Source organism: Hypanus sabinus, chromosome X2, assembly GCF_030144855.1.
Source record: "Hypanus sabinus isolate sHypSab1 chromosome X2, sHypSab1.hap1, whole genome shotgun sequence".
NCBI lineage: Eukaryota > Metazoa > Chordata > Chondrichthyes > Myliobatiformes > Dasyatidae > Hypanus > Hypanus sabinus.
The window spans coordinates 29,407,836-29,419,103 of NC_082739.1; the positions used below are offsets into that span (position 1 = coordinate 29,407,836).

Consider the following 11,268-nt stretch of genomic DNA (forward strand, 5'->3'; position numbering starts at 1 on the left):
AGAGGATGTTTCCTATGGTGGGAGAATCGAAGACTAGAGGACGTAGCCTCAGAGTGGAGGGGCATCCTTTTAAAATGGGGATGAGGAGGAATTTCTTTAACCACAGAGTGGTGAATCTGTGGAATTCTTTGCCACAGGCAGCTGTGACGTCCAAATCTTTATGTATATCTAAGGCAGAGGTTGATAGATTCTTGATTGGTCAGGGCATGAAGGGATACAGGGAGAAGGCAGGAGATGGGGATGAGAGGAAAATTGGATCAGCCATGATGAAATGGTAGAGGAGACTTGATGGTCCAAGTGGCCTAATTCTGCTCTGATATCTCATGGTCTTAAGCAGTCCTGGCGAGGGACTACAGAGGTGAGATTACGGACAGAGCAGGACCACTCCCCTGTACAGTGGAGATTGTGTCTGATTTTCATTTGGAGATGACACATTGATCAGTTGTGGAGAGCAGAGTCAATTGTTGGAGAAGAAGTTTGTCAGAACCACTTCCTGCAGTCAGAGTCAACTCCTACAACCACCAAGGAGGCGGCACCAGAACCTGAGATTGTTTCACAGCCACAAGCCTCTCCTGTCAAGCAGAGAGATCCCCCTTGTCAGGAAAGATGTTATTCTACAAGAGTAAGAAATCCACCACAGCGATTATATCTTTAGGCCTGAATAGGACAATTTAAAATTTACTATGCTGTGGATGTCTGTATATAGTAGTTGTATTATATAGTAGACTGTGTACATAGTTGAGATTCATTCTCTATTGAGTTGGAGTTTATAACTAAACAAGGAGGAGTGTTGTGTATTTAATATTACAATATGTGAGCAATCTTGTATTATACATTGTTTGATAAGCATTCTTGTTTGTTTAAATCATTACGGGTTATACGTAAAAATACGTTAATTGCCTACATTATCATACTTAAAGTAAACTCAAGCTACATCCATATTCCCAGATGGTTGGTTATGTACAGAACATAACAGTTCTCCTCTGACTTCACTTCCCTTCTCTCTAATTCATTACTGGAGACAGGCCAGTTTGCATGATGAACCCACAAAAAGCGCGTGTTAACCAAAATTGACCAGAACTCCGAACCCAAGAGGCTGTGGCAAACCGGTGTCAGTGCCTGAGCTTTCAACCATGCTGTAAGCTGAAAGGATATCCTAAAGTGTTTGCTTAGACCAGGGGTCGGCAACGTTCACCACTGAAAGAGCCAATATGGACCCATTTCCCACAGAAAAGAAAACACTGGGAGCCACAAAATGAAATAACACTGCATACAACAGGTTTTTTTTGCCTTTATGCTATGTATAAACAAACTATAATGTGTTGCATTTATGAAATTGATGAACTCCTGCAGAGAAAACGAAATTACATTTCTGCATGCAACAAAAACATTTTGAACTCCGAAAAAAAGACGTTGGGTTGAAGGTTACTCCGTAGGTAGCCTACCTTGGATCGAAGAATTAAAAGAATGTGCGCACTGGCGGGCGTCAGGCATTGGCAGTTGTGATGTATATTAATAGTGATAAAAAAACACGTTGTAGCGGTGTGCTACACGCAGCGCTAAAATAAAGACACTGCAGTCAAAGGTAACTTTATTCGAACTAAACAGCCTTGCTTTAAAGCCTCCCTCAACCCGTCCCCGTGGGCGCGGATGCTCCAAAAGACACATACTCACAAACCCCCGTAGGCTATCTCCCTTAGCCGGAATGGTGGCTAATTGTGAGCCGGTTCGGATGTGCCAGGAAACGGTGTCTCCGCAAAGTTTTCAGATTGTACAAGATCACCATAATCTTCAAATTTCGAATTACATTTCAAAAGCTAACAAACCACGGGGAGCCGCATCACAGAGATCAAAGAGCCGCATGTGGCTCTGGAGCCGCAGGTTGCCGACCTCTGGCTTAGACCAATAGAAGTTTTTTTAAAATAAAGTCACTAAGAGTTACGATACACCGTGTAGGTTAGTTTTTTTCTGGCTTTATGAACATATACAAGTCATAAGCAGCTTTGTTGTGTTAATTGTTGAAACTCAAACATTTCTACATCGGAGAGCAGAAATAGGCCATTCAGGACATCAAGTCTGCTCTGCTATTTTTTCAACTCCACTCTCTAGCCTTCTCCTCATAACCCTTAATCCCCTTTACCAAACAAGAACCTGTCTTAAATACACCCAATGACTGGGCCTCCACAAACCTCTGTGGCAATGAATTCCACAGATTCACATTCTCTGGGTGTGCCCTTGGATCCTAGACTTTCCTACCAATAGAAACATCCTCTCCAGGTCCACTCTATGCATTTGGTAGGTTTCAATGAGATCTACCTCCATCCTTCTGAACTGCATCGAGCACAGGCCCAGTTACATCAAACACTCCTCATATATTAGGCCTTTCACTCCGAGGATCATTCTTGAAAAGATCACCGCATCTTTCCTTGGATACGTGTCTCAAAATTGCTCACAATACTTCAATATTATAAAGTAAGGAGGGATCAGTACAAGTTTTGATACCTGGCAGGAAGCTATAGATGAGTGATGTGAGGAACATGTTCTAAAATTATTTAAAGAGTGAGAAATGTTCAAAGTTAAGCTTTATGAGAGAGCTGTGGAGAGGGTTAACCATCCATACTGAGACAGTCCAGTGTGGGTGAGTTTGTTGCAGGCTTGAGAAGAATAAATAAATTCCCTGAAGGATGAAGGTCCACTCCACTTTTTTACATGTTAAGATACAATATAAAGGTTCCTGAAATTAGTTAAGACTGAGGAAGTACTCTTTATTAAAAAGGAATCCTGGAAGGGAGAAGGGAAGTCTAACCACAGGCAGAATTGTGCAGCTGTTGCCACACAGGTCCTGTGACCCAAGTTCAATTCCAACTTCCACTGGTGTCTGAGATGAGTTTTCACATTCTCACTGAGACCATGTGGGCCTCCTCCCACATCCCAAAGACGTGCTGGTAGGTAGGTGAATTGGCCGCTATTGAGTTGTCCCTGATCAGCCCACGAGTGGCAGAATGTTAGAAGCATTAAAGGGAATGTGGGGAGAGGTGTTAGTGCAATTGAATGTTTGATTACGCCTAGCGTCAGGTTGGAGGAGGGAGTTTAAAGGGGCCATTGAAGACAGCACAGTTATTTTTCCTATCAGCATTAAAGAACAACAAGCTCTGGTGGGAGTAACCACTTTGGGAAAGGCTGTTTTGAGGCCCAAATGCAGAGGCTTTGGCAAGAATGCTTCATGGAGAAGAAGACTACTATGCCGTGCAGTGGCTTTTGGGAGCGCCTGGTAAAGGAAGCCACTGAAATAAAACTAGAGGAAAAGAATTTTAACAAGACGAAGGTCTCTCTCTAAGTAAGAACTGGAATTTGATTGTAAACAAGGTGGGACAGTGGAAAACTGATTGGATGAGGACTAACCAATCAGGAAGGATGGACAACGGGGATATAAATACCACTGGACTGGACAAGCCCAGGCACCATCCCCGATTAAGATGACAGAGTATGTCATTGAAACGTCGGTTATAATCGATACCTGTACCGGGCTGGAAACCCGAGAAGAGTCTATTTGTCATATACGCCAGGAAAGCACTAGATCCTTGTTCCTGTATACTTTGTGAAAGGTAATTATTTTAATTAGCATATGACCATGTGCATAAGCCACATTTACACTGTTTCAATACGTATGCTGGTGTATACCTGTACTCCAGTTTTGACTTGAACTCTTTTGGCATTAGAGTCAGAGAGTCATAGAGCACTGCAGCACAGAAACTGGCCTTTCAGCCCATCTAGTCCATGCCAAACCATTACTCTTAGTCTTGCTGACCTGCACCTCAATTATAGCCCTCTATACCCCTTCAATTCAAGTGTTAGATGCATTTTATGTGCCTAAATCTTGTTCTCAAAAGGCTGTGTTTATATTTATTTGTTTTTATAAAATTTGTAACCTTTGTGTGTCTTTGGGTTACTAATTTTGTGGTAGTTCCTTCTCAGCCTCTCCCTGAACTTTATGGATTTATTGTGATAGTTATTGGCTCCAAGCCTGGCTCAGATTCGCTCGTTCATTGTTCTTCATTTCCAATCAACAAGCGGTAATCCATTACTATCGAAGGCACAGTTTTTGATTGCTAAAGATTTTTGTGTTGACGACTGGAGTGAATAATTTCAGAGGTTGGTACTAGGGTTCAGTGTAAAACATTAGAAAGAGTTAAATCATGACAGATTCAAGACAGTCTGCAGATGTTGGAAATCTGGAACAACACACAAAATGCCGGAAGAACTTGGCGGGCCAGACAACATCTACGGAGGATAAAGAACAGCCGACATTTCGGGCCTGATGAAGGGGCCACTGAGTTCCTCCAGCATTTTATGTGCTGTTAAATCACATTGTCCCTAGCTGGCCCTATCATTCATCAAAAAGGATCTATCACTCTCAAACTTGAATGTACTGAGCAAATAAGCAAAGTGTTCCAAAGATTCTTGAATCAAATTTTACCGTCGACCTCAGCCAACTTATTGCTAACTTTTCATAATTCTAATTTTGCATTTTCAAACTCTGTCAAGACATGAATAGTTGAACCAGAGGTTCTTTTCCATAAGATTCTAATTAACATTTAATTTCTGGTATTGGCCTTTGCCGCTGGTGCTGGGTCACAGTTCCAGGTTCCATCTTGACCTCAGGTGCTACCTGTGTGACTTTGCATTTTCTGCCTCTCACAGTTTTCTTTCAGGAGCCCCAGTTTTATCATGCATATCTGTTACTTGTGATGTGTATAAATGTCTTGGACAAAAGTGTACTCTCAGTGGTCACTGGATAAGGTATCTCCTGTACCTAATAAAGTGGCCACTGAGTGTACGTTTGTGGTCTTCAGCTGCTGTAGCCCATTCACGTCTGGATTCAACGTGTTGAGCATTCAGAGCTCCATCTTGGGTACTAGCCTACAAAGTACCCAGGACATCTTCAGGGAGCGGTGTCTCAGAAAGGCAGTGTCCATTATTAAGGACCTCCAGCACCCAGGGCATGTCCTTTTCTCACTGTTACCATCAGGTAGGAGGTACAGAAGCCTGAAGGCACACACTCAGTGATTCAGGAACGGCTTCTTCCCCTCTGCCATCAGGGAGGAGGTACAGAAGCCTGAAGACACACACTCAGCGATTCAGGAACAGCTTCTTCCCCTCCGCCATCCGATTCCTGAATAGACATTGAACCCTTGGACACTACCTCACTTTAAAAAAAAATAGTATTTCTGTTTGTTGCACAATTTTAATCTGTTCAATATACATATACTGTATAAAACATATTGAATAAGATTTACTTATCTATTATTATTATTTTTTTCCCTATATAATGTACTGCATTGAACTGCTGTTACTAAGTTAACAAATTTCATGTCACGTGCCAGTGATAATAAACCTGATTCTGATTCTGAAAATTCAGAAGAGGTTTACCAAGATTTTGCCTGGATTCGAGGGTATTAGCTACAAGGAGAGATTGGACAAACTTGCGTTGATTTCTCTGATGGTGTCGGAAGCTGAGAGAAGATCTGATAGAAGTTTATGAAATGATGAGAGGCAGGGATAGAGTCAACAGCCTGAATCTTTCTCCCAGGGTAGAAGCATTGAATACTAGAAGGTGTACTGTAATTGGGGGTGGGGGCAATGGGGTGGAGTAATGTTTAACGGAGATTGTGGGGCAAATCCTTTACACAGGGAATGGTGGATGCTTGGAATGGGTTGCTGGGGTAGTGCTGGAAATAGATATGATAGAGGCACTCAAGAGGCTTTTAATAGGTACAAGAATAAGGAGGGCCTGGAGAGATATGGACTGTGTGTAGGCCTAGGGGATTAGTTTCTTTGGCACCATGTTCTGCACGGATATGAAGAGCCTTCTCCTGTGTCCTGTGTTCTATTCCAAACATAGACTAGTATGTTAACTAGTTACCACAAATTACCCCCTAGTATAGGTTAATGGCAAAGTAGTATTAAAGTGGAGTTGATAGGAATGTGTGAGAGGGAATAAGCTGCTTGTAAACAGGCAAATAGGAAGAGGGGGAAACAGAGCTTATGGCACTGACGGAGCCAATGACCTTCAGCACTATCATAAGTTTTACGATGGTGTTGGGATCTCTTTGCACCCTCATTCCATGTAATCCCTCTCCTGCTACAATGAACACTCCCTGTTACATTAGTGCACCTAACAAGTCTATCGCATCAACGTGAGTTATCCTGTTCCGATTAAAACTGTCTATGTAATCCAGACCATATTACTACACTGCCAGCGGAAGTGGTGGACGTGGGTCCAACATTGAAGGGAAGTTTGGATAAGTACACGGATGAGAGGGGTATGGAGGGCTATGGTCCAGGTGCGGGTCAATGGGTCTAGACAGAATAACAGTTTGGCATGGACTAGATGGGTTGAAGGGCCTGTTTCTGTGCTGTAGTGTTCTATGACTACTTGCTATATCACCACCTGTAATCTAGTCCCTATTGAAACACCACACTTAACACCATAAACTGGGCTTTGACCCTTTGCCCCTCCTTAAAAACATACTTTAATCTCTCTGTATTAACTACCTGAAGTTTTCCTGACATTTCAGAAAAATCTACTCAAGTTAGAAAATAGAATTATTTTTACCAAATAATTATTTACCTTGGTACTTTGTATTTGTCTTCAAACAAAATCATTCCAAAAGCATGAATTCATTATGTTTACACCCATAGCACCCTTCTTACCTGTTCTCTGTTAAGGTACTGTACCACAGCTGATACTGAATTACTTTCTCTTACATAATTTTCACATTAGTTATTGTTTCTACTTACACATATACACACTTACCGGAGAGATTGCGAAGTTGACTACTATGTGTGGTTCAATAACCAGAGGCTCACATTCCTGTGTCAGATCCTGTGCAGGCCGTGGTGGACATACAGACCAGGTCAGCGTCCACACAGCAAGCTCAAGAGTTTATCGAACTTCTGTGGATTGCCTGCTTCTTTTGAGCTTCTAACTTCCTGACTGGTCTTGAGATCTTCCCGCGTTGCTCAACAGGTGCAAGTGTTCCAGTTTACACCTGTCTCCCCCAGGTTACAGTGCCACTCCCTGATCCTGGCTTGAGGAGCGCTGCCCCCCAGTGGCAGCAGATAGCATTACAACATTTTGCCTTCAACAGAACTTCACCAAACATAGGGCACTCACATCCAAAACCATTCTTAATGCATTTTACAAATAGATTTATCGATAATTAAACACATTTCCTCCTCTTCTCAATAAATGGATGCCATGGTGTAGTGGTTAGTGTTCCAGAGTTTAATATTCAATTCTGGCACTGTTTGTAAGGAGACAGGCAGACAGACATACTTTATTGATCCCAAGGGAAATTGAATTTCGTTACAGCCACACCAACCAAGGATAGTGTAGAAATATAGCAATATAAAACCATAAATAATTAAATAATAATAGGTAAATTATGCCAAGTGGAAATAAGTCCAGGGCCAGCCTATTGGCTCAGGGTGTCTGACACTCTGAGGGAGGAGTTGTAAAGTTTGATGGCCACAGGCAGGAATGACTTCCTATGACGCTCAGTGTTGCATTTCGGTGGAATGAGTCTCTGGCTGAATGTACTCCTGTGCCTAACCAGTACATTATGGAGTGGATGGGAGTCATTGTCCAAGATGGCATGCAACTTGGACAGCATCCTCTTTTCAGACACCACCATCAGAGAGTCCAGTTCCACCCCCACAACATCACTGGCCTTACGAATGAGTTTGTTGATACTGTTGATGTCTGCTGGTGATTAGGGGTATTGCCTTTAAGCACACTATACAGGGGAAGCTTAAGTTCAGCAGCTCGCAGACTGAAGTGGTGATAGAAATTCACCATGTCTAAAAACTCTTGTAGTTTTTTTAGTAATGCATTTTCAACCTCTCACTGCTACGGGTGGAAGTTCCCACTTGCTTCAAAAAGGCAACAATCATACCAGTGCCGAAGAAAAATAATGTGAGCTGCCTTAATGACTATCACCCAGGAGCACTCACTGAAATACTTTAAGAGGTTGGTCATGACCAGACTGAACTTCTGCCTCAGCAAAGACCCATTGCAATTTGCCTCTCATCACAATAGGTCAACAGCAGACGCAATCTCAATGGCTCTCCACACGGCTTTAGATGAGCTGGACAACACAAACTCCTATGTCAGGATACTGTTCTTCGACTATAGCTCAGCATTTAATACCATCATTCACAGCCCACAATGCTGTGCCAAACATGTACTTACTTTAGAAATTACATAGGGTTACCCATAGCTCCTTGTACCTATCCAGGAATCTCTTAAAAGACCCTGTTGTATCTGCCTCCACCACAGTCGCTGGCAGCCAATTCCATGCTCTCACCACTCTGCGTAAAAAACTTACCCCTGACATCCCCTCTGTACCTACTCCCCAGCACCTTCAAACTGTGCCCTCTCATGTTAGACATTTCAGCCCTGGGAAAAAGCCTCTGACTTTCCACATGATCAATGCCTCTCATCATCTTGTACATCTCTATCAGATCACCTCTCATCCTCCTTCACTCCGAGGAGAAAAGGCTGAGTTCACTCAACCTATTCTCATAAGGCATGCTCCCCAATCCAGGCACCATCCTTGTAAATCTCCTCTGCACCCTTTCTATGGCTTCCACATCCTTCCTGTAGTGAGGCGACCAGAACTGAGCACAGAACTCCAAGTGGGGTCTGACCAGGGTCCTATATAGCTGCAACATTACCTCTCGGCTCTTAAACTCAATCCCACAATTGATGAAGGCCAATACACCGTATGCCTTCTTAACCACACAGTCAACCTGCGCAGCGGTTTTGAGTGTTCTATGGACTCGGACCCCAAGATCCCTCTGATCTTCCACACTGCCAAGAGTCTTACCATTAAAACTATATTCTGACAGACAGACAGACAGACATACTTTATTGATCCTGAGGGAAATTAGGTTTTCTTACAGCCGCACTAACCAAGAATAGTGAAGAAATATAGCAATATAAAACCAGAAATAAATAAATAATAATAAGTTAACCATGCCAAGTGGAAATAAGTCCAGGACCAGCCCATTGGCTCAGGGTGTCTGACACTCCGAGGGAGGAGTTGTAAAGATTGATGGCCACAGGCAGGAATGACTTCTTATGACGCTCAGTGTTACATCTCGGAGAAATGAGTTTCTGGCTGAATGTACTCCTGTACCTAACCAGTACATTATGGAGTGGATGAGAGACATTGTCCAAGATGGCATGCAACTTGGACAGCATCCTCTTTTCAGACACCACCGTCAGAGAGTCCAGTTCCACCCCCACAACATCACTGGTCTTACGAATGAGGTTGTTGATTCTGTTGCTGTCTGCTACCCTCAACCTGCTGCCCCAGCACACTGACCACCACAGACTCGTAGAACATCCTCAGCATCGTCCGGCAGATGTTAAAGGACCTCAGTCTCGTCAGGAAGTAGAGACGGCTCTGACCCTTCTTGGAGACAGCCTCAGCGTTCTTTGACCAGTCCAGTTTATTGTCAATTTGTATCCCCAGGCATTTGTAATCCTTCACTATGTCCACACTGACCCCTTTGATGGAAATAGGGGTCACCAGTGCCTTAGCCTTCTCTCCAGAACCGCGTGGGTTTACTCCAGGTGCTCTGGCTTCTTCCCACAGTGCAAAGACGTACCAGTTACTAGGTTAACTGTCATTGTAAATTGTCCTGTGATCAGGTTAGGTTGCTGGGTGGTGCGGTTTGTTGGGCTGGAAGGGCCTGGAAAGGTATTTTATCTCTAAATAAAATAAATAAAATTAGTTGGAACTCTGTGTAATGAAACCTACTATGCAAGGAACCTACCAAAATCTTACCTTATCAAAGCCTCTTAAGCGAAAGCCTGAAGCTCTCCTCTCTAACACTGGCCCACTCTCACTATGCCCACTCTCAGAATGGCCATTCCGCTTAAAGCACACTTTTTTTTTAATAGACCTTTACCAAGTGCCTAATAAACCGTGAAACTGAAATGGCCTGCTTGTGTTTTAATTCTTGCGCTCACACACTTCCAAGCAAGCAACTTCAAACTGCTCTCCCTTCCCGTGCCTGGTGTGGGAACTGTACCTCCCTCAATCGCAGGACTCTGCAGAGAGTGGTGCAGACGGCCCAGCGCATCTGTAGATGCGAACTTCCCACTAGTGAGGACATTTACAGAGACAGGTGTGTAAAAAGGGCCCGAAGGATCATTGGGGACCCGAGTCACCCCAACCACAAACTGTTCCAGCTGCTACCATCGGGAAATGGTACTGCAGCATTAAAGCCAGAACAGCTTCTTCCATCAGGCCAACAGACTGATTAATTCATGCTGACACAACTATTTCTAAGCTATATTAACTGTCCTGTTGTATATCTTACTGTATGTACTATTTATTATAGATTACTATAAATTGTACATTGCACATTCAGCCGGAGACATAACATAAAGATGTTTACTCCGCATGTATGTGAAGGATGTAAGAAATAAAGTCAATTCAATTCAATGCAATCCTCAATGAGAACTGGTATGTGTTCTCCCAATATCCCCCTGCTGAAGGCCACAATCAATTCCTTGGTCTTTATGATGAGGTTGTTGTTGAGCCATCAATCAGTCGATCCATCTCACTCCTATATGCCTTCTCATCTCTGTCTGAGATCCTAGCAACGACAGTGGAGTCACAGGCCAATTTGCAGATGATGGTTGAGCTGTGCTTAGCCAGAGTCGCAAGTGTGGCGAGAGTAGAGCAGTGGGCTCTGTTGATTGGCAGCAAGAAGCATTTGCTTTTCCTCGTCAGTAGAGACTGCAGTCTTCCGATGAGGAAGACAAGAGTCCAGTTCCAGAGGGAGGTACAGAGACCTGGGTTTGGTCGTTTGCTGATTAGTACCGAGGGGATGGTGGTGTTGAACACTGAGCTGTAATCATAAACAGTAGCCTGATCCATGGTTTGCTGTTGTCTCGATGAACCAAAGCAGAGTGGAGAGGCACAGTGAGACTGCATGCGCTGTAGGCCTGTTATGGCAGTCAGCAAATTCCAGGTCCTTGCTCCAGTCATGAGGAACCTCTCAAAGCACTTCGTCATAGTAGATATGAGTGAGGGTCATTGAGGCAGCTCACCCTGCTCTTTTTGGGCACTGGTATGATTGCTGCCCTTTTGAAACAGGTGGGAATCTCCATCTGTAGTAGTGAGAGGTTGAAGATGTCCTTGAAAACCCCAGCCAGTTGCTCAGCAGAAGTTTTCATTACCTTGTCAG

At 43.5% G+C, this 11,268-nt stretch overlaps 1 protein-coding gene across 1 annotated transcript in view; it reads right to left on the reverse strand.

Annotated features, from left to right (window-relative positions):
• The window catches only part of tmem45b (transmembrane protein 45B), a 31,119-nt gene extending 24,066 nt beyond the window's left edge, over positions 1–7,053 (reverse strand). Inside the window, exon 1 of the mRNA XM_059957159.1 lies at positions 6,818–7,053. The gene's annotated coding sequence lies outside the window, so the exon portion shown is untranslated. The remainder of the gene's footprint in view (positions 1–6,817) is intronic.
• Between the last annotated feature and the right edge of the window lie 4,215 nt (positions 7,054–11,268).